Consider the following 24,406-nt stretch of genomic DNA (forward strand, 5'->3'; position numbering starts at 1 on the left):
TTTCACCAAGATGGATGACAGTGATCTGTGTCTGGATGTGTAATTTAATCATAGGTCCTCTCCAGCAGCGGGAGTACAGTATAACCATTATGAGGATATTAATGTATGCATATTATTAGCTGGGTGTCAGCAGCTGGTTGCTCTGACAGAAGCCGCCAGGGATCTGCAGCTGTGGTGTTGTAAATGTACACAGCCCACTGTAATCCAGGAGCTTTTAGAGGCTGAGTCACTGACTGACAGGTGAAGTGGGGGTGGATGGATGCTATTAGTGTTTTCTGACAGTACCTGACTGTACCTTATAGTTGGCACCAGTTACATCAAGCTAAGCCACCTGCGCCGTCTAAATCGGTCTGTATCGGTTTCAGTTTCATTCAGAAGCATCAAATTGAGCCCATACAACACACAATTAAAAAGTGAAATTAAATGTAACTAAATAAAGATAATCAGTGTTGTGAATACAAACTGTTCCATAAAGCTTTGAAAATTGTGAGAAAAGCATGTTCACTTCTTAACTTTGAAACTTGATGACGAAGATGGTTATTATGTGAATCATAGCCTTTATGTTACTCTAGAAATAGCAAAAGTGGTCAGTTAGTGGAGACGTGAGTTTAGAGCAGACGAGGTTAAATGGCATTTAGTCATAATGCTGCTGATGCATTATAATGAACACTTTCACAACAGGGTACCTTAGAAGTGATGTAATAAGAATTATTTCTTTTTCTGTTCATCTTTTTTCCCCCCTTGACACACACTCCACCATCCCTCACCCTGCTCATTCTTGCTCTCTCATTACTTATTAGAAGAACAATCACAGTTATATTTAGCCTGCGGTTGAGAATATTCTCAGGGAACGTCATTCTCCAGCGAGTTTGATGAGAACCTTAATATAGGACAGTAGGTGAAGGCTACTCATTTCCATCTCAGCTGAGTCTTTATAGCCTCTGAAGGCTAATAGGCTGCATGAATGCAAGTCTGGGGATAATAGGAACAGGTAGAGGCTGACAGAATGCGTTCTTAGGCAACTCCCTGCAGTGAGGAGGTCTAAAATACAGCACATCAAACAGAAGACAGAGCAGAAACAGATTTTTTTTTTAATCTCAGGAGGCTGGCAGCAACATTGTAGCTGATTTAGTATGAAATGAAAAAAACATTGTGTGTTCTTTTTGGTTAATTTCAATGCCAAAACGTCATGGCATTTTTTAAATGTTCTTCAGTGGGCATTCAAATAGAAATAGGAACACCGAAATGTCAAATTATTGTTTTAATCTTCTTTCCATTTCCACATTTTTACACTCTTGGGAATACCAGCGCTCAGTTCGCCTCTCCATCATCTCACCTTCCCTCCCTCCCTCTCAGCAGTTTCATCCCATTTTCTTGTTTAATCAGAAGGTGTGTGTCGTGTTTGTGCTCCACCCTCAGAAATTGTGTGGCTGTGGCTTTTTAAAGAGCAGGTGATCCCTCCGGGTAACTCTCCGTCTCCAAGCCTGGAGATGAGGCTGCCTGAAAGCCTTCCAGCTGAGACAGTGGGTCAAGCACACACAAAAACAACCATACATTAAAGGCAATCTGCTTCAGAGATACACTACAGGCTCAGCACACAACATAAAAACGATTTAAATGAGGGATACGCTTCATATATGCAGAAATCCACCCATTCAATGCGGCTTTAAACACAAACACTCACAGCTAGAATGAGTGGGAATTGGTGGGTTCTTTCTCATTATGAATAAAATATCTCACAGGAAGAGCATGCTGTACATCACAAGTAATACACACGTATAAGGTGAACACATGTAGGAATTAAATGAATAATCTGCTACATATGCATTCTAACGTGTGCAGCCTGAGATTATGGGATGTGCCCCGGGTACCATTGACCCCCATAGTTACTCTGCCAAGGACTGGAGCCTCGGTGGAGTTATGTGACGATCGGCGTACGTTTGTCTGTCTGTCTGTTCGTAACAATAAAACTAACAAAAAGAAAAAAAGAGATAAAAAGCAGCCAATTTGTAGATTCAAACGTATTTTGAATTCCAAAGGCAAGTTGTCGTTTTTCATTATCTCAACCTGGATTTGTCAAGACGTGCACAATGCACAAATTTAACTTCTTAAACTTAAAGGCTTCACAAGCAAGATTTCTTGCAGTTTCAGGGTATGCAGAAAGTGATTTGGTTGTGATGATGTTAACACAGTTGTTGTATTTCATGTAATTTGATTTTGTGCCTTCAAAATTTGCCAAATAATTCTTTTACTTGCTTCAAGTGTAGCACAGCAACGCTTCAATCCCAAAATGTCTGTTTTTTTTCTGTTGATTCGTGGTGACAGAGAAACAGCACCGATGGAAATAAAATACTCAAAAACGGACCAACAGATTTGGATGAAATTTTCAGGAAAGGTCATAAATGACACAAGGACCAAGTGATCAGATTTTGGCAGTGATGTCTGAATCCACGGATTTATTAGTAAATAACATCTTGATGATGAGTTTAGTTAGCCATGACTGGCTGGAATTGCTGGTTAGAATACTGCATGTTGCTCAGACTGAAGTTGAGGCCATCCATAAGGGACTTGTCGTTGAGGCTTCCGTAGGCTACAAACATGTCAGAGGCATTGTTGTACTGCAGTACCACGGATTTGTTAAAGATTTCTGTTTCATTGCGAGATTATAGCGGCACGGCGTCACTGTAACCATGACAACAAGCGAACGCTACGTCAGCTGCCTGCTGATGATCACATGATTGCAATTCTACTACAAAACCTTGAGATTTATCTGTCAACGACTGAGCAGCCTTGGCGCAGTACTGTGCTCTCTGAGTTCTTGTTTTGTTTTTGAATTGCTCATGTGTTGAAGTGTCTAATTCTTTTTTTTTGTTTGTTTCTTTTTTTTGTCTTCACCACATTGGATAACAAAATAATTTAAAAAATAAAAAATGTGAAACTCTGGCATGAAGGATGCAAAAAATATACATTTAAAAAACTGTGGAATACTGCAATGTTCACAAACTGGAAATGAAAAAAATTAAATTTATAGCAAATAGCTTTTTAAATACATTTAAATACAATAAGACTGTAATTTTACCATAACACATTGTTCAAGAAAATTACTGTTTGTAAAAATGCGGATTTCTGATGTGGATATTATAGTTTTGGCTTTTGTGTTTGTTTTTTTCTACAGTAAACATATACATTAATATAATTAACTTTTTAAGGTAATTTTATTAGATATTGTTTGTAGCTTAACAAAACAAGGAAACTTGTGTCATTTTACGGTCAAGTGTTGTAAAATACCAACTTTCCACCTGTAAAAATATAAATATTTGATGTTATTTTAACCAGATTTTTAATACTTGTGTAAATTATGACTTTTGTTTCAGTCATTTCACTAGATAATATCTAAAAATTAAAACAACTTTGAAAAATGATTCACCATTTTTAAATATTTCTTTAGAACAATGGCAATCTGTAAAATACTGATATTTTTGCTGATTTGGATACAGCAAGAATTGTGAAATTTTAGGGTCAGGTGTTGTAAAGAATGAATTTTTGATACAGACAAAATTTATAGTTTTCGATGTATTTTTATTTTTTACAGTTCATACTTTTTTCTGTGATTTTGCTAGATGTTATCTGTAATGGAACAAAACAGAAAAATGTATAAAATAACAAAAAAAATACCATTTTTTAAAATGTTCTTTCAAATAATGGCAAATATCTGTATAATAAGCAATGTTTTTCATCAAACGTAAAAAATGAGCTGTCATATATTAAAATACAGATATTTGATGTGGATGTTATTTTACAGTGAATATAGCTTTTTTTTTAAAGGATCATGTTTTAAAGTGCACAATGCAGCGGATATGTGGTGCACATAGCATCAAAAAAACACATCAAAACATTGAAGAGCTCATATCATGTCTTAATTACTCAGAATAATCCTTCCACCGCGTTGTAAAAGCTAGTCATCGTTGCTACTTTCCCAAGAAACAGCCTTCATGAAAAATAAAACTTTTCATCCATAACTGAGCACAATTGATCCTTTAATCATTCATTTCCCCAGACAACTTTGTGCACACAACAGTTCCGTCCGGCAGAAGTGATGTGTTTGTATTTACTGTGAATAATGCAGAATTTCACATCTTTCAAAGGCCTCCTTTGTGGCTAGCTTAGCGGCCATACATCTGTGTCAGTCTGCCTACTGTACACATACTGATTGTGTGTAACTGTTTTCTCTGAAGGGGCCAATTAAGCCTTCATGTGCTTCTGCTCTCTGCCTTTTGCTTCCCTCCATGCTGTTTGTATTTGGTGCTCATTGTTTTCCTCTGCTCTGCTCTCCCCAGGCTTCTTCGCATGCAGTTTTTGAATGCAGCGTCCAGTTGTTTATCTGCTGTTGACTGAAGGTAGGAATTTGTCTTTCTCCACCACATTCTGCCTGTCAGGGGGCTGTTGTCTCTACTGGGCTTCTCGCCTAAGAAAGACAAAAAACAATAATTCTCTCAGAGGAAGCACCCTCCACGCCAAAGGCTCTTGTACAGCCCAGTTGTCCTGCTTCCCTTTTTCCTCTCAGCAAGACAGGAAAAACTGTGGTTTTGTGACATTTTGAAAGAATAATCATACTCATTTCCACAAAAACTACAAAAATAGGGGTTCATTTAATTTGTCAAGTATGTATGTCATACTAAAACTCTCCTGCTTCTACTTTTCTTTACCCTTGCGTTCTCTCTTTGACTTCACAGTCATCCACTAATACAGAAAGCCATTATGTGACTGTATTGATCATGCTAATGAAGCAAAAAGAGCAAAGGAAGCAGCCACTGAGGTCAAGCAATGGCACAATTGACAGATATGTGACAAGGACAGAAGGGATCGCAATCATGCATGTGCATGTGTGTGTTTAATGCAGGCTGGCATGTGTTAAAGACCATATTTTTACAGATAAACAAAACAAAACACATGCTAATAGGTGTGATAGGCTAAATCAGCGGTGTCAAACATGCAGCCTGCGGGCCAAAACCGGCCTACCAGAGTGTTTTTTACTAGATTGTTCTTTGTTCTTTTGTCGTTTTGTGCCTCGTTTTTGTAATATTTTGTCTTGTCTTAGTTGTTTTTTGTCTGACTTTTGTCGTTCGTCTCATGTTTTTGTCGTTTTGCGTTTCCTTTTTTTCTCGCTTGCATTTTTTGTCTTATTTTTGTCATTTTGTGTTTCGCTTTATTCAGTGTTTTTTTTGTCTCATTTTTGTAATATTTTGTCTTGATTGTGTTGTTTGTCCATTTTTTGGTCATTTTGTGTCTCATTTTTGTAATATTTTGTCTTGTTAATGTTGTTTTTTGTCTCATTTTTGTCATTTTGTATCTTTTTTGTCTCGCTTGTCCATTTTTTTTATCGCTTTGTGTCTCATTTTTGTAATATTTTGTCTTGATTTTGTTGTTTTTTGTCTTTTTTTGCCTGACTTTTGTCACTGTGATCATAAAGTAAAATACTACATCATTCAGTTCCAGATAGCTGTGACTAAATGTTGTGTTCTTTTGTAGACACTCTGTGATCTGGAAGTTGTAATGTGTAAATGATAAACTGAGGCTGAATGTTGCTGAAATTGAACTTATTTTTCTTAAGAAATTTCCGGATGTTCATGATATGTTGTAAAAAGATAATTCCTTAAATATGAACATTTTCAGAATGTATTTTTTTTGCACTAAAACAAAGGGAAAAATGGAATTATTGCTGTGATTTTCCTGGTCCAGCCCACTTTAGATCAAACTGACCTGAATGTGGCCCCTGAACTAACATGAGTTTGGCACTCCTGGGCTAAATACTGAGGAAATACACACACACACACACACACACACACACACACACACACACACACACACACACACACACACACACACTCTCTCATACACACATACAGTTTCCGGGCCAGTTCTTGGAAATGAGTGTGACTTTTTATTTAAGATTCTTCGTTCTGAGACACCAGTCAGCAGATGATATGTGATGGTTGATGGGTGATGGATGCTGTCACCTTGTGGTGTCCCTGCTGGGATGGAGGGGAGGCGGGGAGGTGGCCTGGGGTGGGGGAGCAAAAATTATCTCCACAGAGTTCAGGAAATGCAAAACAGCGGAAACAAAATGTCAGAGCTGGGAATTGTGAACAGACGGCGGAGTGCTTTAATGCGGTGGCGTGCGTGTTTTGTACGAGTGTGGAGGGTGTGAATGTCAGAGGGAAGAAGCGTTCCTCCCCCCCCATGCTGCAGATAAATCTCATCTATCAGCCAGATCAGTCGCATAAGACATGAGGTACGGCAGAGAAACACCACACATCTGCTGTTGCTTCCCTACGCTAGGGAACATTACCCTCCTGGAGCTACAAGGCTGTAATTAGGATCATAAAACTTACTCCAAGTCCGTTAGCATGACCCCCTTGGTGATACATATCTGTAATCAGCATTTATATGCCTGACTTTATGTGCCTGCCTCTATTGCTGTTGACAAATAATGAAGTGGAAGTTTGTTCTGGATATGGCGCACTGAATTATCACCGCGGATTGATTTACAAGCTGCCTGTAGCTTCTTTTCTATGCGGTGAAACTTTCCCTACATGGTCCTCCAGTTACTCTTTCCTCCACTTTTAACCCTCCTGTTGTCCTCATTTATGGGCACCAAAAAATATTATTTCCTTGTCTGAAAAAAATCCAAAAATTCATCAAAAAAATTCCCCAAATTTCTGAAAATTTGCAAAACCTTCAGGAAGAAAATTCCAATTATTCCTTAAAAGTTTCCCTTAAAAGTTTTATTTAAAAAAAAAAAATCCCCCAAATTTGGCAAGAAAATTCTTCTAAATATTTTCAAAAAATTAGTAAAAATCCTCCAAAAAAAAATCCTAAAAATATCTAAAGTGATTCCATATATATCAGTAAAGCTTCTAATATTTTCTTTCAGAACATTCACAAAAAAATCAACCCAAATCCAGTGAAATTCGCTGGATTTGGGTTGATTTTTATGTGAATGTTCTTAAGAAACATTTTTAACATTTCTTTTTTTCCACCAAAAAATGTTCAAAGATTTCCCAAAAATGTTGAAAATGTGGACATCAGAAGTTTCACTGTGAAAATATATTTTTTTCCACAGTTTCAAACTTTATGACGGGTCAGTTTTGACCCGCAGGACGACACAAGGGTTAATATTCCAGAGCTTTTTTATGTTTCTGATAATTCCTTGTGCATCAATCAGGAACTTGTGCTCTGTGATGAATTTGCACCCACAGATTAGTCCACTGAATAAACAAATCAGTTCTGATTACTTAAGTGTTTCCGTGAATTGCAAAACTGTGCCCTTGACTAATAAATCATTTCCTTTAATTTCTTAAACCTGTAATAGTTGATTCTTTTGGTCACTCGTGGAGACAAGCTGTGCACAACACTCTCCTATTAGTACATTTACATTTGCTTATATGCAAATCCAGCAGATAAACAGCAACATTAGTGATTGTTTGTGTCTACCTGATGAATCTATTTCATAAGTCTAATATTTGTTCTTGTTTCGTGGTGTTTTTCTCTCTGTTATCTACTCAGGGAAATGTCTCTTTAACTGCTGTACTGCTGTTTGAGTTTTAGAGCTTGTTTTCCCCTAAAGCTCTGCTGACTGCTAAGAGTCAGTTGTTAATTTTTTGTGGTTTCATCAGTATGGGCAACCATTTTCACATGTAGGTAGATATGTGATATCAAAATATTGATTGTAGCCACTATGTTTCATTGGCTGTGATAAAACTTTACTGAATGTTTTATGCAAGTGCTTAAATGCAGAAAAAGTTGAGTACACAGCTGTTACTGGTAATGGCTTTTCCAAACCTCAATACAGAACACTGACTCAGTTGCACAGTTCAAGGATTTTATTGTAAACAATCTTTGTGATAGTGAAAGAAAGCAGAGAGGGAATCTGATCTGGGAATCTTTAGGTGCGTGAGGCTTGATGGTTTGCAGCTTGGTGGGAGACGGACTGACTGATGGGAGACGGAGGAGGTCTGACTCTGTGAGCTGTAAGTTAGATCTTGGTTGTGGGAGTGAGCTGGCATGGAGACGACTGGAGATGACTGGAACCTGAGGCACAAGCAAGACTGAGGTTAGACTGAGAGCAAAAACTCCAAGTAGAGTCGATACTACCACAGGAGGAGGCCGAAAAATCTGCCCAGGAGTGGAGCGATGAGTCGGGGTTTAACCCTCTGAACCCCGAGCACTCTCTGGCCGTTTCTTTGCTCCTGACTAATTTGTACTCACCGTGGGCTCATTTTTCACAGCCATATATAGTCCTGCACCTCTAGGGGAATCTGCAGAGAACCAGGAAGAACTCAAGTCATGTCTTCTGTGCTGTATAAAAAAATGCTCGTAAATTTTACGTTGATAAACTGTCAAGCCATGACGGTAAAAATCTGTAAACTCTGAAACAGTTTGATGCAGTTTATACAGCACTGAATCACTGTAAATAAATTAATCAGGAGAAAACCGTATTTTTCTCTTGGAAAAAAATACATTTCCCTTCTGCTGCACCATTGTTTAATGGAAATATGCCTTAATATATATAACATCAATACTGTAATTTTTGCATTTATTTCTTGAAAAGAACACCAGTTTTCACAGTGAAATATACGTACTGATAATGGAAAAATGCCATAATATTTATTACAAGCAACATTTTTGCATTTTTTTCATGTAAAAAATACAAATTAATGTACTTTTGTGTTAATAATGGACATATTGTTTAATATTTATGACAGCTATAACCGGAATGTTTGCTAAAAATACACATATTAAATGTTAAATACACTAACTGTTGTGCTGATAATGGAAAAATGTAGTGTTGTAATAATTATAACAGGTCATACAAACTGTATTTTATATGGTGTTTTCATGTTAATTTCCATGTAAAACAAAAATTTCTTTAAAGGTTAAAACTTTTTCTAACAGCAAAATATGGAATGAAGCTCATTTTTAACCATAAAATCAACAGCATCAATACATTTGTTTAAACGTAAATGAAGGAAATGTTTTACTGTAATTTTATGGCAGTGTTCTGGCACCACAGCTGCCAGAATTTTACTACAAAAATAGCAATTTTTTACAGTGTGCAGTTATAATGCCATACATTATAGAAGAAGAAAAATAGCTAAGTTTGACTTTTCTTTGATTATTTGTCCCCAAAACTGCAAAAAAAAAATGTATTCAATAAGTGCCCAAAGATGTTTTCAGTATTGAAGGAAAAAATGGGGCTCTGTATGTTACAGATATTACATTGTTTTTACTACACATTTTTACACTATTCAACATGTGGAGAGGGATGAGCGTATTTTAAAAAGTCAAACAGACTTTGCATAGTATCTAACTTACAAAAATATATTTAAAAGTGAAATGTTTTGCTGCTAAATCTTCTAAACTGAAACTCATTCATGTACTCTTGCACATTTGGCACTTTGTGGAAGTCTGCTTGAATAGATGTAACCCTAAAAAGAATGTGAAAGAATGGTAAGATTTTCAGCTTTTAGACAGTCCTTGAGCTATTCATCTTTTGTCATCAAGTCAGAAAAGTCAACCATATCAAAGCTTCAAACTGTGATATTTCATCCAAATCACTTAATTCTATGTGTTGTTTCCATGGAGGTGCAGGACTTCACATTGCAGTGAAAAATGAGCCCACTGTGACTAAAAATGTCAGGAACAAAAAACTCCTAGAAGGAATTCAGTGGGTTAAAAGTTCATTATTTAGCGTAGTGTCATACATGGCCGTGTGGTTTTAAAAGTAAATGAGAAAACTGCGCAGGGGCAGTACTATTTGTCCAGCAGATATGTGGATTATGTCCTGATATACCACCACTGTCTGAGTGAGAGAGGAGGGGGTTTGCGGCGGGCGGGAGATTCCTGCTGACTTGCAGCATGAACAATAAGGGGCTCATTGCTGAGAACAACTCATCACTTTGCAGCACACTGGGTTGTGTTCACACCTACAGCTTGGCTCCATGGGATCAGACAAAAAGAGCACAAATAGCCTCATTGTTGCCTTTCACTTTGAGTTTATTTAGTCTTCACACTGACTTCTGACAAATGAACCAGTTGTTGTAAACAAGGAGCTGATTCATTCACTGAACACTTTTGGTGCCTCATACGCAGCACATGGATGCATTTACAGCAGAAACCAGCCATATAATCGTAGAATAACTTGAATAAACATGCTTCAACTTAATTCAGAGAATGTTTACTGATGTTGGCAGGGAAAACATCTCACCTGAAAAAGTTATCACTGTGATCATATAATTTAAAGAGGGAATCCGACACTCATTTGTGAGCGTGACTGGCGTTGGTAGAGTCGGTGAGGCTAAACTGTGAGGCTCGCTCGGTATTAAAGCAAAGACATGAGGCTCGGGGAGATTTCATCAGATCCCTTGGATGAAAGAACTTGCTTGACAGAGAGATTTAAAAAGCTTCTTTAATTCAACACAAAACTGAGCTGAAACTAGAGAGCTATTTACCGATTCTGTTTAGTCACAACTTTCCCATAAAATCATCACTGTCCCGGATTTTATGTTCAAAATAAATGTTTAATATGTTAGCTTTTTAGCGCTGTCATTTAGACTAACTGCCAACAACAGTGCTTAACATTCCCAAAGATTTTTCTTAAAAAGACGCTGTGACTCATCCAAGTGAATCAGGCTATTGATTAGTGGGACCGTGAAATCCCCCACAGCACATTCTGGTGTTTAAGAAGTGAGGATGGCTTCTCTTTAATTGTAATGACTGCTAATTGCAACTTTCTCTAAATGCTGCTCACTTGCTTGCATGTCATATCAAAGGATTAGTTCTATGATAAAGCAATTAACACATTTTTTTCCCTATGATGTTACTGAGAAATACTGCTCTTCGAGGGAAAACTGAGCAAAACATTTGCTTTTCAGCCGTCAAGAAAAGATTGTATGATTATACGATTACACTTCAACCATTTAAAATGCTCATTTAAGAGAGTAGAACATTCAGAAACTCTAATTGACTGTTTAGTGTGACACACTGACTAACCGGAGCATTAGTGCCACTATATTACTATTACTGGGCGTTTCAGTTAGATCTAATATGCTGAGTTTGCCTCGCCAATAATAATCCTGCGCCATCGAAACTGAATTTGAATTAAAAGGAAGGTGGGGAGGAGGCTGGGGGGGATGCAGAAGAGTCTGAAGGAAAGCCTGACAGTGTGTGGTACCCTGGGGGACTCCCAGCTATCTTTTAGTCATACTAATTAGTTTCTAACTAAATTAACTTCCTCCCCCATAATTTGCAGAGAAAGACATTTCTAATGTGCACCCTCCCTGACTCCATGAATGCACACAAATCTAATTTACGTATAAATATATGTGTGTGTGTGTGTGCACATATGGGCTGAGCACACTAATTATATATAACAACAGTTCATTATTATTTGCTGTGATTCACAAACACAATCTTGTGCGATAAGTAAGGAATATTTACACGCATTAGTAACTTAAAGTATTGCTTTCTGCTTATATTCTTACCCTTCTGTGTGAAATCCGACATAGTTAAATGTTTAGAAGTATATAGAGACTAAATCCTTCTGTGTAGCTACTTTTGTATACAAATATCTTGCTTTTGTCTCTTGTGCATCACTGTGCATTACTTGACAAAAATATTAAAATTTATTTCAGAAATTAAAGTTTAATGTTAACTAAATGTATCTCCTAGCAGTGAGGGTTGTTTGCATTTTGAGAGTTCAACGAAGCAAGCAAATTACTATAAGACGTCAGCCTCAGAATCTGAATCTAGCCTCAGGAAGCACAGCCATGAGGGAGGTGATCTCCGATTTAAAAAAAAAAAAAAAAAAAAAGGAAATAGGTCAAGCAAGACCTAAAAATAAAGATCTTACTGAAAGAAATTATGTATGTACAGTAGCTAAACAGGAAGGAAAACCAATTCTTTTGAGTTTTCTGGAAGAGAAACACTGTCAGGGTCACACCTGTCTGGAGGACAAAAGCTGGATCTGTGCTGTCCTCAAGAATAATTTGAAAAAGGTCAAAACACTGTGGGAGAGAAAGTGAGCCATGTGGCAGCTCTGCTCGGGGGAAAAGGACAACATGATTACCGGCACCGAGCATGAAATGAAGGCGAGGCAAGAATAACATACAGAGAAATCTTTGAGCAAAGAGGTGTAGAAACAGACAGAACAAAATAGAGAGTGAGAGCCCATGAAAATACAGTGAGCCGGGAGACCAGAGTACATGAGGTGGAATAAAAGATTAAGGATGATGGTCGGCACAGCAGAGGAAGGCCTCCAACTAGTGTTTATTCAAAGCATCCAGCTTGGTACTCTGCTTCAGGTCTCACCGGTCAGTACCGTGGACTCAGAAAGCAGGTCCTGCCCTCTAACCTCTGCCAGTTTACATGTCCTTCAGGCTAACCTCATGGGATTCCTCCTACCACCAAAATACATGCAGGTTAGGTGAGCTGAAAGTGGTATTTTGCACTCTATTTCTTGTGAACAGTTCACTTTATTTGACATTGAACTGCCTCTTTTAATACAATAAAATTAAAAATATTAATATGAATGTACTGATGTGGATGCTGCTGTAAACCACTAGTATTATCTTTTGTCTTGCTGGTAGGAACAGTTGCCATTAAGTACCCCAAACTAGGCTAAATGTATGTTCTCTTCTCAATTTGTAATGTAATTTAAGCATACATTTGAAAAACATCTTCTATTATTATATACATTATATGTTTTTCCCCATGTCTTAAATTAAATGAGCACTTAGTAAAGTAGCTTTCAACACTTATAAAGTAGTTTCATCACCTCTGATTACAGGTAATGTGTATGCACATACATTAAAAGAATAACTCAAGTTTAATTCTAGTTTCCTTTTGTTGCCTTGCTTTACAGATACTGTAGATAATGGTTTTGTTGATTAAATCTTAATTCTCTAATATTTAAGACTAGAGTATATATTAGCAAATAAACTCCTTTTTGCACATTTTACTTGCAAATAATCTTTATAATATTAAACCTAAAAACACACTGTGCACACAGTACAGCACATATTAGGAGAACTGTCTTGGCAGCTGGCCTACATTTATAGTATACCCACCTCATATACACTAACACTACTGAGTTTGTGTGTGTAGGTGGGTGTGCATGTGAATGTGTGAGTTCCACATAGGTGAATAATTCACTTTCTTGCTGAGCTTATAGAAATATAATGAGACAATGATGGAGGCAGAAGTGACAGAAAGTTTCAGTGAGATCAATATAACATAGAAATGAAGCTCTACCTGGTTTATTGATGACTTCAGCTTAGCCTGACGTACATGACGTGCTGCAAACACCTGGCTGCCATGTCACATTACCTACATCAGCCACAATGTCAGGCCTTTTTGTTGTCATCAAATGGCTGCTTTTATATAGCATTTCTATCTAAAGTAGAAAACACTCAGGACTTTGACGGATATTTCTTTTAAGCTGGCTCCGACTTTAAACCTGTTATACAACATAGCAGTTGGTCGCAGATTAGACTGTAGCACCGTGTCAGTATGGTTTTTCCTGAGGTGTGCTGAACTTAGGGGGCAAACAGAGCACAGGATTTCTTGAGAAATTAGAACTTCACATTGGGGTACACAGGATAGGATTTCTGGAGAAATTATGACTTCACATTGGTGGTACACAGGATTTCGGGAGAAATTAGAACTTCAAAGTAGCCAGATAAACCGCAGCATTTCTGGAGAATGTAAAACTTCACATTGGGCAGACAGAGCACGGGATTTCTGGAGAATTTAGAACTTCACACTTGACAGACACACCACAGGATTTCTGGAGAATTTAGATCTTCACATTGAGGTACACAGGATAGGATTTCTGGAGAATGTAAAACGTCATATTGGGCAGACATAGCACAGGATTTCTGGACATAGCACAGGATTTTCAGAGAATTTAGAACTTCACAGTAGATAGACGCACCACAGTACTTCTGGAGAATGTAAAACTTCACATTGGGCAGACATAGCAGAGTAATTCTGGAGAGTTTAGAACTTCATAGGGGGTAGACAAAGCATATGATTTTCAGAGAATTAAAAACTTCCCAGTGGGCAGACATAGCACAGGATGTTCAGAGTTAAGAACATCCCAGTAGGCAGATGCACCACAAGATTTCTGGATAATTTAGAATTTCACAGTGGGCAGACATAGCATAAGATTTCTGGAGAAATTAGAACTTTCTACTGTCTTTGGGCACCATCAGTGTAAAGCATGTGCAAATTAAAGCACATCTTAAATCTACCAGCAGCTATTTCAAATACCAGTCCTTTGAAGTTGTAGATGACTGTGAATCTGTTCAGGCAGTCTCTCCTCATGACTAGCAATTATTTTTCTGGCACATGAGTAGTCGGTGCAATTGCTCTGCTAAACAGTCCTAAATTTTGGGCGTCCGCAGAACTTTTAATGAACTTGGGTGCTCGAAAAATCATGTCATTTCTGCCCTTGGCCTTCAGTAAACAACCCATTCTATCTGCTGAGCCCTTAATAAGTAAGTTTCTGTTAAGGTGTTGATGACTTTGAATCAAGCTTGTTAGTTTGTGCATTTAATTTCTTTCACTGTAGATACTGAACAGAGCTGCCAGGCTTAAACTTTACTTCCCTAAGATGTATGATTTACTACAGAAAGGAAAATGTGACCTCCACCACTGTGTAAACTCAGCTCTCTTCTTTCCTTGGCATGGGTCATTCTCCTCCTACCTCCTCTCTTCCGTTCTTCACTCGCATTTTCCAAAATCATATCACACTGTGGGTGGAGAGATGCTGAAAATGGGTGTTAAATATCTCTTTGGCAGGCATCTGCTACATGATTTTTACAGAAAGACTTCAATGTAACACCTAGCCATGTCACTCCAGCTGGTAAACATGCTGACCTCTGTACTACAGATGTTAGGAGATGACATAAAGCCATTCTGTTTTGATGAAGCTGCACTGGCTCATCATTTTGTAAATGAGATTACACTGCACATACGACTACACCCATGCATCATGCATCATCATTGCCTCCCCTCGCCCTCTCTGACACCTCATCCAGACACACATTTCCGACCCTGGCTATCCATCAAACGGCAGGAATCCTGCAACACTTGCATGCATACACCCACAGTCTTTGGCAAGCGACCAGTAGCCCCCAGGTCACAGATGTCTGTATGTGGGGGGATGACGGTAATGAATATTGAATAAGTCGAGAAATATCCAAGCCATTCTTCCTCATATTGCTTTCCACTCTTACCCTCCAGTCTCAAAGTCAACCCCACCCTTTTCCTCCAGATGGCAACCTTTGGTCCCTCTGGGGTGCCAGAGTTCTCGAGCAGGAAGGTTTTTCCCAATTATTATTCTCACTGTCCAGAAAATGGCTTTTACTGACAACACACTGACAACATTCAGATTTTTGACAGAAGTTGCTGTTCCTGTTGCTCTGAAATTATAAAGACCGATAATAATTGCATATCAGTTTCACAGTGACACTTACATCAATTTGACTGGTGAATATGGCACTTGGCAATGATGCAGGACTTTGTGATCTGTAAGGATCTTGGAAAATGTTAAACATACAGCAGAGGATTGGTGACATATTTACAGAGTTTTGGTTTGTATTTACAGCAATCTATGAGAAACTTGTAGAGTGAATATATTCTACAGAGGCTGTTTGAGTCCACAAACCTCCATTAGACACTGTCTGAGTCCCAACCTCCATCCAAAGATGCGCTCCTCTCTCAGCTTTGTTGATTATATTCTGTTGCAACCTCAGCCATCTGCTGTAAATAATAATGCCAATATTACTTTGAAAAATGCAGCGGAAGAAAAAAATTATCAAAATCCTGGAAACTACTTAAGTTTAACTTGGTTATGCAACACAAGGCTGGTTCCTGGTGCTGTTTTTATGCAGAAATCCTTTGGGTCTGTACAAGGCTCTTCCACTCCCGTCGGACTGCAATTAGGCTGGTTGGAGTGATGTGGTGCCAGAGGCCTTAGTATGAGCTACTTCACACAGGTCCTCAGAGAAATAACAGAGCTTACCTCTCTCTAACTCTTTCTGTCTCACTCAACACGCTGTCAGCTCCTCTCTTTGACTTTCACTTTCTCTCCCTTTTTCAGTCTCATCATTTTCCTCTCCTTCTCTCTCTTCTTATTCTGGTCTCTCTACTCCTCTTCTTCTCTTGTTGTCTCTCTCCGGTTCCCCTGTTTTGTTTATGTTGTTTTTCCAAGCTGACTGATTTGAATAAACTGCCAGGGTTTAAATGAATTATTGATTTGTGGTGCAGACTTTTAGAGCATGGGTAAGGTCCTGTTAATCATGCTGTTCAGTAGGTTACAGTTATCTTTTAATCAGCAAAGCAAAAGAGCACTCCGAATCATTACCGGTCAATTTCCTGTCGTGATTGCTTCAGTAAAAAAGCAAAATCCGCTTTATATCACACTTTTAAATCACACCGACGCCTCCTCGCTTTATGGAATAAATCTTTGATGTGTGTCTTTGTTTTTTCCACACATAGCATGTCAATATTTACTGAATGAGAGTTCCTCGTTTGTTTTCATTTGTGTTCTGCGCTTGAAGAGATATCAAGCTGCTCACATCTCCATCACAATATGAACCTCAGAGGGAGTTATTTATATTATTTATAAATCCAGGCTGAATTGCAAGTAAAATAGGTGAGAAACAGCCCCGTCTCGATGCAGTGCTGCAGTGTTCATTAAGCTTCGACTCTCCCAAAAAAAATCTAAAAATCCCCCTCTTGGAGGACATATGAAATACCTGTATTGTCAAATATGGCCTCATGTTGCTATAAAGTACATTAGATTCTTTCAGATTGCCTCTTTGGAGACTGAATACGCCGGTTATCATTTTACTCCAGGACAGCGGCGTTACAAAGGCTCAGAAACGGCACAGGAGCAAATAGAGTTCTTGGGATTAAGGTATTTCCAGAGCACAGCCGAACAAACATCCTTTACATTTTAATCTGACCAGGTTTACTAATTTTGCACCAAGTTGTTTTGTTGGGAGCTCCAGTGTCTTCAATTTATTCAAAGACGACAGCTTAATTTCCCATTGCCATTGATTTCTAGCTCGTCCACAAGGCAGAATAAGAAGTCTATTGATTCACGCTTTTCTGTGCTTTCTTCACCCCTCTCAGTGACTGGCTGAGGCAAACCAGTGGTACATCAGAGGGAGGGAGAAAGTGATGGAGGAGATATGGTGAAAAGGGAAAGGGGGCAGAAAGAGCGGGTCAGAATGAGTGTCATTTGGTGAGAAGTATGGTTATGGAATAAAGAGGGAGATTAGAAGTGGGGGAAAAGGGGAGGTTTGTGAGGAAGGAAATATGAGTGAGTTTACCTTTACAAAAGAAAATCTGATGTTTATAGCTGCTATAGAGCGTATATTTGACCATATCATACAATTTTCACTGAACAAACACCTGAATCTGCCTCCCTGGAGATTACAAAGGCATCCTCTTCCATGTAAACTACAGTCGGATAAGAACATAATTGCTAGAACCAGAATGAAAAGTGCATTCCCAAGGTTGTGACGCCAGGAAATGGTGCTGTTTTCCTTTTCATATAGATGGAATAAACAAGAAAACATCATTGCTGAAAGTCAAGAATGTTGTGAAAGTCCGGATGAGAAGTGCAACAGTGTTTGTAATTTAATAAAGTATAATAAAGGATAATTAAAAATAAAAAAGAAGAGAAAGGCAAAGTGAATATTTTAGCTGAAATTGCAGAGCTCGTGTTTACGGGTCTGACTAAAAATGAAACAAGACAATAAGTTTTTGTTCCATTTGTCCTTCAAACATCACAATCCCAGCTTCTCATGAAGATAACATGAACCTCTCAGCTGAGGAATATAAATAATACAGAGTGGAGTCAACAGTAGTGAGACCAAGGTGATGGTAGTTATATGATCCCACCTACCATAAACCTGTTTGTTAAAAACTTAATTAATATATACAGCAGATATGCAAATACAGAGCTTATTGTTGTCAATAGCCCCCCTTCAATGTTCTCGAAAGTCTAATAAAATAAGTTACACAGATTTGTCATGGTTACCTAGAATATAACTCTCCAGTAAATCTGAATAGAATCCATTCGCAGCCTTGAACAATACTCACAGCTGCGTCCTCATGATGTTAAAGCATATGAATAACACAAAGCGCTGCACAGCTCACACAAATCAATCATACTTGATTCTTTGTTTTCAAACTGTAATGCTTTCCTGGTTTGTTTAATTGGATTCCTAGCTAAATGATTTAAATATAAAATTTTTCATTAATGTTGAGAGTAAAGGAAATATACTGTGAGATATGATGGCAGAAACAGACATAAATTAAACAGTTTGTAGGTTAACACATAGCTCTGTATCAGGTCTGACTTTCCAGTTGTGATTTTACTCGAGCTAAGTGCAAGTTAGCAAGTAAAAAGAATGTTCTGGCTGATAAAGAAAAGGTTTATTTTAGGGTGATTACACATTATGTAGAATGCCCACTAACTTACAGACATTAACATTAAATAAAAGACACAAAATGTACAAACAACACAGTTGAATCTCAGAACCCAACCAAACCCAAACAGGTCCAAACGAAAATCTGTCTTACCTAAATCCTTTAGCTTCAAATTTACAGCTTGCTATTGTCAAATTCAGCCTGTGGTATTTTAGAAATCCACATAAATTATGTTTTGTAGATTTTTTTTTTATAGTTAGCTAGATGGTGAGTCTTTGGTAAATAATAATAAAATCTAGCCACTAGTTTGAATAATGCTGACAGCTGCTTGTTTTTTTTTTATAGCATTAAAGCCGATGAATAACACAAACGTCACACAAATCACTCAAATTCGATTGTTTGTTTTCAACTTGCACCATTTTTCAAACTGTAATGAATTTGTGGTTCCTTTAATTGGATTCTTGGCTAAATTATTCAAAGTTTTTTTCATTAAAGTTGAGAATAAAGGAAACATACTGTGAGATGTGATGGCAGCTATGAAACAGAGATAAATCGAACACTTTATAGGTTAACACATTTCTGTGTATTTAATCTGACTTATTCTGTTTTTTTCTCAGGTTTTTTTCAAATTGCCAAGTTGGCAAATAAAAACAATGCTCTGGTTGATAATAGGAAGGTGTATTTTAAGATGAATGTCTATGGTAAATGTGTTGTTTGTGTGTGTGTGTGTGTGTGTGTGTGTGTCGGTTTGCATGGATGTCTGTGTGTGTGTGTGTGTGTGAGACTAAAAGTGAGCCAGACCCTCCTATACACTCAAGTAGAGGTACTCAGCCATTAATGGGAAACTTATCTCTCTCCAACACACGTCGACCTTCACTGACCTTCACCACCAGCTAATTGGCGTCGGCAGGCTTTGGCTTTTACAAGACTGTAGTCAAGTATGTGTGTGCACGAGCGTGTGTGTGTCTGCGCTTTCAAGTTGAGAAGTTGAGAAAACACCTGCACCGGTATCTTATGCCAATTACCTCACTTAACCCTTTCAGGACCTCTTTCCTCACCTCCCCGGTCCGAGAGCACCACTTACTGCGAAGCCTCCTTTTTCTTTTATCCTCAGACTGCCACCTCTGCCAGCTGTAGCCCCTCCTACCTCCAATCTGTCTTCAGTCATTCACCTTTTTTTTTCTTTTGTGTGTTGAGGATGCTTGAAAGTTTGAGTGGGGTTTTTGTGCATATGGGTGAATATATAATTGCAGGACTTTTTGTAACATAGTTGACATTTTTGCTGTTTTCAGGGCTAAAATCAACATTTCTTTTATTCTAATCAAACACAACATGATATTTTTAGACAAAGATTCTTCTCAATATTCTATATCCAATTGAATAAAATTGATCACAAAAAGACCTAAAACGCCCACAAAACAGTCTGAAAATGACCAAAAAAGAAACACAATGAGCACAAAGACACACAAAACAACCAGAAAAAGACACAGCATGACCACAAAAATGCACAAACTGACAAAAAATGGCACAATATGACAAGAGACACACAAAATAACTACAAAAAATTGCGAAATGACCACAAAAACACCTAAAATTATCACAAACAGACTGAAAACATTTACAAAAAGGCATAAAATGACCACAAAAATGCACAAAATGACCACAAAAAGACCTAAAATGACCACAAAACGGACTGAAAATGACCAAAAAAGAACCAAACTGAGCAGGTCATGTGATCTGGAATTAACACATTTCCTGGAGAGATGTTTTTGTAATGGGGAATTTAGTGGAAAGTGATTTCTCAGACACAGATACAATTTGTTATTTTCCATATAAAATTTGATATATTGCCAAAAAAAGAAATATCTGTCATGATTATCTCAACTTATAAAATGAACACAATCAAAACAAATTTTGAATAAGCTCATTTTATTATAGTTCAGCTAATTAGAAGGTGGTTGTTATTAAATTGGGACGGTTATTTAGTTGACATTATAGTGATATCCAGTCATTTTTTATTAATAAGTGATTGTTTCTATAATAATTAATTATAGAATTTGTAAAGACACGATCATAATGACCATAAAATACTTTTTTTCTTTACTTTTAATAAATATGTATGCAAGATATATCCCATGAACTTCAAAGGTCCCTCAGTTATACATTGACTCATATGTATTTGTGTGTAAATTCGGGTCAAAATGAATAGGAACTGAAAGGCCATAAAACAGACACTTAATTAAAGAATTCTCAATTGCATCAAGAGAGCCATTTCTACATTTTCATCTTCCTGACAGTGTTTTTTTAATTTGGCAAATATTCAAGTGTATGCCTCCATTTACCAGGCTTTGTTTCCACTGATGTGGATGGGAAAAGTGAACCGTTTTGAAGGAGACCCAACAATAGAGTATCTCTGCTTTAAACAGTAGAAAACTGTGGCTCCATGCAGCCAGTAATAGAAGAAAAACGCTGACCCAATGCAAGCACAAACTGCCGTCATCAAAAAATAGAACAAACAATGTTTTTTTTTTTTAAAGAAAAGAATAAAAAACTCAGTTTGAGAGGAGGAAGATGGACTGGTTGGATGCACAAAGCAGTATTATTCTCTTCTCTGAGGCCTATTTCCAGCAGTGGGGAAGAAATGTAGGACGAGTGCTTTTTCAGGGAGGCTACAACAAACCCGGTACTGTAAATCTTGAAAAAAAAAAAAAAGACTCTCTTAATAGAAAGAAAGAATGGTATTTCTTACCCTTCGGGATGTGTACGTATGTGATAGCTGATCTAGTGCGTGCTGGAAGCTTTCTGTGTTGCCTGTCAGTAAATCTTAAAACGCCATTTCAGCTAATCTTTGTCAGCGTGTTTTATGGCTCGGTTGAATAAACCCATCACATTTAAGATCTCCAACAGAAACACCATGAATCACTCCACTGTGAGAGCTTCATGTTAATTAATTGCTTTAACTGTTTTCCCTTCAGAAACGCCAACCAAAAAATGATCAAAGGCAACGCAGCCAAGTTTGCCGCATTGTGTGTCTCCCTGACGGGGGAAAGACAACATTACACATTGCTTTCTCGCTCTCTGAATTATTCAGTCACACCTCGGGCCATTGTCTATTGATGTTCCTACAGACTTCCCCAATCTACAACTGACAATCCTGACTAGAGCCACATCTAACAGCACCCTTCAATCATCACTATTTTATCATGAGGATGTATCCGTTTTAATATTCATACCAGGGAAAGCTCACCAAACTGGGGTGTGTGCAGTGATACAATTTGATATTCTCCCCAAGATGCTGTAAAACATTGCAGGGCTGATTAGCATACTCTGGCTGGAACTAAATGTAATAATCATTTTATGAAGCTACATCAGCTAATACATCAGCACTTCAGTATTACAGCACATTAAAAGACACAGCTACTGGCTAAACATATGTCCCATTTACATATGCAAAAACGTAATTGAGAGACTGAGAAAAATCTTAAACATTTTAATGAAGGAAGTTACTCAGCCCATTCTAATTGCCCAAAAGCCCACTCTGCTGCTCCTCAGCTTCAAGTATCCTTTTATTCGATTTCTACAGGCATTGAGGGATCATTCACTGATGTTCAAATAGTCAAGTTCAGTCATTAGTATTCTCCCCAGACCACCAGCTGTGATTGGTTTCTTTTACACCGCCTGTTCAAAGCATTTGCTTAATGTTCACCAAAAGGCCAATGTGTCTCTGCTATTTAGTACAAACGTAACATTTGGTCTGGCACCTCTTTCTCATCCTCCTTCCCAGGCTGCTGAACTGAACAGCCCACTAGCAGTAGAACGTAGAGCCGAGCACACACTGGAAATGGGGGGGAGCTGTGCAGATCAGATGAAAAGCACAGATTGAAGCTAAATATGCAAGTGTGAGTTAGTCATACCGTTAGCGTCTTTATTACCTAACTGGCTTCGCTGAGGGCGAGCAGCTGTGCTTCAGGATGTCTTCTCCGCAGGTGCAAAGCCCACACACACTACGGACAGGAAATTACAGCTTCACCTGGGCCAGAATTCACCTGTGCACCATCCTGACTCAGCCCCTGCTGCCCTGTGGGACAGAAACCCTCGAAAACAGCTCGAACACAAGCCTCCTCCTCCTCTACCTCCCTCTCACTTTCCAGTTGTTTGCTAATTTTCCTCCGTTTCTCTCTCTGTAATCCTCTTGATTCTTTTCTTAGCATCCTCATATTTCCCATCTTTTAACCAACTTCTGCAGGTCTCAACAGGCCTCTTTTAACAGAGTCAGCATTTGTTGTGTCAGTACAAACGCACACACACACTGAAACACAGCTCACACAGCATCCAGGTGTTTCTGGATACAGTAGATAACCTTGGAGCTCTGTGAGCTGTGTGGAGTCAAGGCCTCTCCATATGAGAGCAGAAGCTTGCCAGCTCCTGTATTCTGCCTTCAATTTTGGATACACATTCAGCAGCCTGTCTTGTCGACCCTTCATATCCTATAAAAGACACAAAAAGGAGTTCCTAAGACAAAATAAATACTCTGTTTCTTTGTACAGACCATAGAGAGTTCATACTTTTTGCCAATAAATGTAAACAATAACCATCCTCACCACTCAGGACTGATATAAATAATATAATTTAGCTTTGCTGAGTAGTTTCCTTTCATTTTGTTTTCTATTATTTGAGTATTTCTGGGATTTTTCAAGTTATTTCATAGATTGATTCTGGTATTTTTAGATTGGCTGACTGTTGTAGTTGTTTTTTGTTGCATTATTTTTGTTTGCAAGTTTCAGAAGAGGCGCCGAAATGTAAGTTGTTTTTAAAGCTCTTTGAGTCGCTAGTGTTGATGAAGAACCTTGTGTAAGTGCCGCAGATATACAGCATTATGGTCATTTAGTGCAGTGGGAGCAACAATGCTATTGTTTAACACTCCTCTGAGGATTCATTCATAATAAAAGTTGATACACAACTTCGAAAGCACTTCTGTTTCTCCATTTCAAAGTCTAGGAGCCCCAGAGGCAAAACTTTATTTGTCCCTTTTTTGTCATCTATGTTTTGGAACAGCCTAAAGGGATATTGCTCTTAGACTTCAGATTGCAACTTGATTTAAGGATTGATGGAAAAACAGCTAATGCTGAATTTGACAAATAAACTGTTGCATTTTAGAGACAGACAAAAACTTTTAAATGAGGGAGGAATTCAGAGACTTGAACATTCATACTGCTAATTTAAAAATGCATTACAAAAGACAGCTGGTCTACAGTTTCATGTTATAAGATGGCCGCTCTTCACAATTAAGTTGCTAACCAATTGCCATTTCATGCTTTTCATGTCCAAGACCGATGTAGACTTTTGAATGCAGATGACAGACCAAGTTCTATTCATACTACAACAGCTAGTGTTGCATTGCCTCTCGTATCAGACGCAGAAAAGCACACAAGGCTTCCATGGATGTTCACTTTTTACTAGATATAGCAGCTGGTTACAGACTGGGTTGTAGCAGCACAGTCCAACACACTGTCCAGACGCAGCACGGGATATCTGGAGAATTTAGAACTTCCCATTGTGTTTTCTCTAAAATCCACCAGCAACTCCTTCAATTACAAATTCCTTAAAGGTAAATTCTAAAGGTATGGATGATGGAAAATCTCTCGCACAGTCTTTCCTCATAACAAGCATTTATTTTAAACTGCATTTTTTTCTTGCCGCATATACAGCCAACACCCTTGCAGTTCAGACTGCCACAAGTTTTTGGCTGCACAAAAATGGCCCTCTTTCGTCGACTTATGTGTCTGATTAAATTTGTGTACCCCTGTGGACACAGAGAAAGCATGAATTTGGCCTTTAATTACTTAATAACCTGCTGTACATGCTGAGCCACAGCTTCCCCAAACAATTAAAACATGCA

At 38.1% G+C, this 24,406-nt stretch overlaps 1 long non-coding RNA gene across 1 annotated transcript in view; it reads left to right on the top strand.

Annotated features, from left to right (window-relative positions):
• LOC111565754 (uncharacterized) overlaps positions 1-24,406 on the top strand; it is a 245,524-nt gene that overhangs the window by 216,639 nt on the left and 4,479 nt on the right. Inside the window, exon 4 of the long non-coding RNA XR_004846994.2 lies at positions 4,338-4,397. This is a non-coding gene — a long non-coding RNA (uncharacterized LOC111565754). The remainder of the gene's footprint in view (positions 1-4,337; positions 4,398-24,406) is intronic.

Source organism: Amphiprion ocellaris, chromosome 1 (assembly GCF_022539595.1).
Source record: "Amphiprion ocellaris isolate individual 3 ecotype Okinawa chromosome 1, ASM2253959v1, whole genome shotgun sequence".
In the NCBI taxonomy this organism is placed as follows: domain Eukaryota; kingdom Metazoa; phylum Chordata; class Actinopteri; family Pomacentridae; genus Amphiprion; species Amphiprion ocellaris.